General features: G+C 30.5%; 1 pseudogene; it reads right to left on the bottom strand.

The window, feature by feature from the left end:
• Positions 1–957: 957 nt before the first annotated feature.
• The window catches only part of LOC106324449, a 13,604-nt pseudogene continuing 9,004 nt past the window's right edge, over positions 958–5,557 (bottom strand).

The following is a 5,557-nucleotide window of genomic DNA, read 5'->3' as shown; positions in this document are numbered from 1 at the left end:
AAAAAAAAAAAAAAAAAAAAAAAAAAGATTTGTGGTTTAAAAAAAAAAAAAAGAAAGATTTGTGGTTTTAGGGTTTACCTCGACAAGTGCTGAGAAATATCTAGAAAGCTTGTGTTTAAATAGTTGTTATTGGGCCTAAGGGCCCATTAGAATATGAATTGTCGGCTCAAGGCATGGTTTTTATTTTAATTTTTTTGGAACACAAAAAGGAAAAAGGAAAAAGTAATAAAGGCATGGTTAGACTTGTTTTTAGTCAATAAGAGTAGGACGTGTGTTATTGATATGTATTAAACAAACAAATACTCATGTTTTCTTTTTTAAAATCATAGATGTTTGGAATTATTTTTTTAAATTGGAAAATTAGATGTTTTATTTTTCGGTGTAGTTATTATTTTCCCTTAATTTATTTCATCTTTTTAATTATTTAATGAAAACATTTAAGTAGCAATTAAATAAAAATGATAAATTTGTATTTACAAACTAGTTCTATATGTTTACAAAAATATAATAATAAATTGAAGATCATATTGTAGTTATAGTTTTGATAAATTGGAAACTGGCAGTTTTGTATTTCTTTAGTTCAAAGACAATAATTAATTAATACCCTTATCAATATTTTATTAATATTTTCAATTAGTTATAACATTTCTTATTATATGTTTTAATAAATAAATTTCTAGATAAAAATGTTCTATAAAAAATATTTGGCATTTTAATTAACATTTACTTTTGTTAATCATTTGATATATTTACCCTTGATAATGTGATTAATGATATAACAATGGTATTTTGATATAAGTATAATATCATAAATTTTTCCATATGTAAATTACTAAAAGCAAAGAAATCGATTAGTTTAAGAAAAAATAAAATATCGTGTTTAAAGTTTTCAATATCAGAATCGAATCAATGCTTCAGAATTGAAACTATGGACGGATCAAGAATGCCAAAATGACATCATCGCCGGCCTAACTAAAATCACCAATATGACGTTAAATGATGTTGTTTTGTAAGATTTTAGATTGGGGTTAAGATCTTTCATGTGTGCATCATGATGAAGCAAACTCATTAATAATATTAAGGAACTCATAACTTGGATTGCTGTGAGATCACCAAACTGAAAACCGAAGTCGAGAGAAATCGCATGTGAGACTGGGAAACTTTGCATATTAACTGAAAAACAAAACCAATAAGTAAATTAAAATTTTATTCAACCGAAACTGGAAGATTTAAGTGAGTAAAAAAACCTGCAAGAGACATAGAAACATTAATAGGATCACCAAGCTGGTTATGATCAACACCCATGCATTGATACTTAATTTCTAGTAACAACTTGTAATCTTCAATGAGCGAAAGAAGCAATGTCGAAGATCCACAAGTTCTCAAAAGTTGGAGATACTGATATATATATATATATATATATATCATTTCATATTTCTGCCAATTAAACAAAGTAGATAGTTATTAGCCAAAAAGAGGAGAAAATATAGCATAAACACATAAATAAATGAGAAGTAGAAATACATACATTCTCCAAACCAGTGTTGGTCATATCTAAATAGATTATAAATAATTGACCTCCGGCTGTAGATGTGAAAGAATTGTTTCGAACATCAGAAAACACAAATTCGTGACAACTAATGCAGTGAAAGAAGTAATCCAATGCTTAGACTTGAATAAGAAGCAAATAGTTCATTCACTCTCTACAAACAAAATTTACATTAACCAGGTATAAACTTTATTAAATATAGTAAAGAGTTTTACAAAACTAAACTTAACATATAAGTCTATGAATTAACTGCTCTGGCCTTATCTCAGAATGTGAGTATGTGACAGAGATATAGGAGGAATTATCCAAGTAATTTTCATAATTTGTGCATCCTCCAAAGACTCAAGAGTATATAAAACGTCATGCTTCCACAGAGGATCTTTATACTTAGGAAATACGAAATTAATCTTTTGTCCATGTTTAAGCTTGGAAAATACTCAATGACCGAATCTTCAAGTTCATTTACAGCTTCTGCGAAGAAAAATCAAAACGGTGAGATTGAACAATACCAAAAGAAGCATTACCTACACCTGTAGAATGATCAAACAAAAACCAAATAATTCATTACCTGAACCGATTATAACGAGATTCATGGAAGCTCCTATGAAGTGTTTTCGAAACAACCTCATGGCACCGTCACAGAGGGCTAGAGGTTCCTGACCAGAGAAGGATTGATTGTTACCCCATGTGAATCGGTTAAAGGGATGATCTTTTGGAGAAGTATGAGAAAATAGTTACTCCATGCGGTTGGAGTCTTTACTCTTTTGATACTCAAACTCTATAAAAATAAAAATAAAAATGGATAATTTTAAGCTTCTGACCATTTACATATTGAATGAATACACAATTAAAAGGGTACTAAGCTGAGGATTATTATCTCTTTTTAAAAAAGTTTAATATCCATTAGAGGTTCAGTGAACATGCATGTGAGAAAACTTAGAAAGGGACAACAAGATAATAAGAATGCTTTAAAACTTTGATATTAAAAGATGAAGGAAACTACAAAACGAATAGAATCGAGAATACTCACATTTCTAAACTAACTTTAAAATGATCTTTATTAATCATAAAACCCATATAATCCAGTTATGTTTTAGCAAACACATCACCACCATTCATCATCACAAAATCTTTGAACTACACACACAACAATATTCAATCATAAGAAGATAACACATGAAACATACAAAACTATTAAACAATAGACCTCACCTCGTTTTCTCCATGATTGGTAGTTGAACCACTGAAAAACATGTGTTCAATCATGTGAGCAGACCTTGCATATCAGAAGAAACATCAAAACTACCAAACTTAACACTCATCACAACAGCATTGCTTGAAGCAGATTTGTCTGATATTAGAAGAGCAGTGAGCCCATTTTGAAGTACAATAGACTTGTAAACTTTATGGCTACTATTTGGATGATGTATAATAGGAGTAAGACGAGTAGCATAAGCCAGCCTCAAATAAATAGAAAGTTCAAACTTTCTATGAAACTACGATCCATATAAGGTTATGAACTATTAAATCTCTGACTTTTTTTTTTCCATTCATTATCTTGGATAAATGTTGAAAATAACATCAAAAACTTCCAATGTGCTTTAATAGTTCAAAACATAAATTCATGATGAAAAACTTGATTGAACCACAAGTATATAGATGTTCAAGGTAAAAATATTTATTAAACAAGAAAATCACATGCTGTTTATTTACAATTAGTCAAAATATATATTTAATGTGTATTAGGCTAAAATATTTATTTAATGGTGAGTAATAAAATATTCTTAAGAGCAAAGAAAGAAGGATCACAAAGCTGGTCATTATTCTTATCCAAACATTAAAAATTTTAATTTTAGTGAAGAAATGTACTCTTTAATTAGTTATAAAGAAATTGAGAAGGATATTCAATCTTCAATTCTCAAGAGATTGAGATATTGATTTATGTACAACACCAAATGAATTTCAGTCAACTAAACCCATTATATATTTATGTTTAAGCAAAAACATAATATAAATACATATTTAACTAGAAATGACTTGATACATAAAAAAAATACATGTGTTCCCAACTAATGTCAGTGATGTATTTCATTAGTTGACAATATACAAGTAAGAAATTTATATTTTTTTCATAATCGTCCTTTTCACTACACATTTGAAAATAGACATGTACATAACCATCATGAGCTAATAAACAACAAAATTTCATGTAGTTCAAAATTGTGCACTTGAAATTTGTAATTTTGCTAAAGAATTAGTCTCATACTCATTTTTTGGCTTGACTTTTATTTGATATGGAGAACCGTAAATTAATTATTTCGTGCTTCCAAATTTTTTTGGTATAAGTTCTCATCCATTCCAAAAAGACTAAATAATTTATGATGCTTATTTCTTGACAATTCTCCAAATCTTACAAACAAAATGCATGTATACAAGCTAAGTTTATCATTTGAAACCATTTGAATAGAATGTTAACAAACTGAAACTAATAAACGTTATATGGCATAAATATCACGTTAAGCCTTGTCTCTTCAAATTGTTTCTCATAAATCTCTCTTTTTCTATACAAGAACTTGCTCCCGCATGAGTTGGACTCATAAATTTATGTTAACCAACTTTAAATTGGTGAAACAAAGAATTGCTCCTAATTTCATAGAAACTAATCTTGGCATATAGTTGTTCTGGCATTCTCTCAGCATGCGTCTCAGATACAACATGAATAATCAAGGTAATCCTCATGCTTTGGTCATCCTACAAAGACACAAGAATATATGAAACATCATGCTTTCACAGGACATGCTTCCACCGATATTGGATGTCCATTTTAAAACTCTGAAAAATACTACATGGCTAATACTTCAAGTTTATCAAAATATTCTACAAAGAAAAAACATAGAGATGAAATTCAGTTAAGAAGCTAAAATGTGGTTTTGAAATAGATTCATGGAAGAAGCTATGAAGTTCTTTTGAAATATCTTTGTGGCATAATCATGACTTAGAGTCCTCTCCGAAGTGCTTTTGAAATAGTTTCATTTGCAGCTCATCTTCAGAGAAGGACTGTAGGTTGCCCCATGTGCATAGATGAAATTAATAATCACTGGGAGATGTGTGAGCAAACAGTTGCTCCATGCGGCTGGAATCTTTATACTTGTAAGATTCGAACTCTTGTAAACAATAAAAGAGAAAAGGATAACAGTTAGCTTATGGCCAAATAAAATTTTGAATGAAAGACAACCCACTGAACATATTAGCTTAAATTAGACAATAAAACATAGAAGATTTAAAATTTGATATTAAAATATGAAAAAACAAAAATAAATCAAAAGGGGGAATACTAACATCTTCAAACCAACTTCAAATGTGCACTATCAATCATAAAAGAGTAACCCGGGTGCTGAAATACTCTCATTTATTTGAGAAGAGGATCACATGCAGAGAAAAAGTTTGACCGTCCATTGCATGGCCACACACTTGTTCGCAAGAGAAAATAATTCAGTCTTGTCGAATAAGTGGTTCATGTATCGGAAATTACACAGTTATAAATTGATTAATTTGAGCAAATCTAAATATTGTGTTCTCAACCAACACTACAAGAAAACAGCGACATACTGAGGGAAAAAATCGTCGGTATGTCGTCGGAATAATGTTATTCCGACGACATACCGACGAAAAAAGTCCTCGGAAATAACTCTTCGGAAATTCATTTTCCTCGGAAATCCCTCGGAATTTTCCGACGGAATTCCGAGGAAACAAATTTCCGAGGAAATTCCGAGGACCACCAGTTCGTCGGAAAGCTCCTCGGAATATACCAAGGGAGAACTTCGTCGGGATATTTTGATGGACTTTCCGATGGTCCAATCCTCGGAAATTCCGACGAAATATTCCTTGGAATTTTCATCGGAGAATTCCGAGGAACGGGTCCTTCGAAAAATTCCGAGGAAGAATATTCCGAGGAACATGTCCCTTGGAATATTCCGAGGAACATGTCCCTCGGTATATTCCGAGGAA

This window comes from Brassica oleracea, chromosome C2 (genome assembly GCF_000695525.1).
Source record: "Brassica oleracea var. oleracea cultivar TO1000 chromosome C2, BOL, whole genome shotgun sequence".
NCBI classification, from domain to species: domain Eukaryota; kingdom Viridiplantae; phylum Streptophyta; class Magnoliopsida; order Brassicales; family Brassicaceae; genus Brassica; species Brassica oleracea.
Note: the sequence above shows the minus strand (reverse complement) of the source record. Positions and strands in the feature narration are given on the sequence as shown.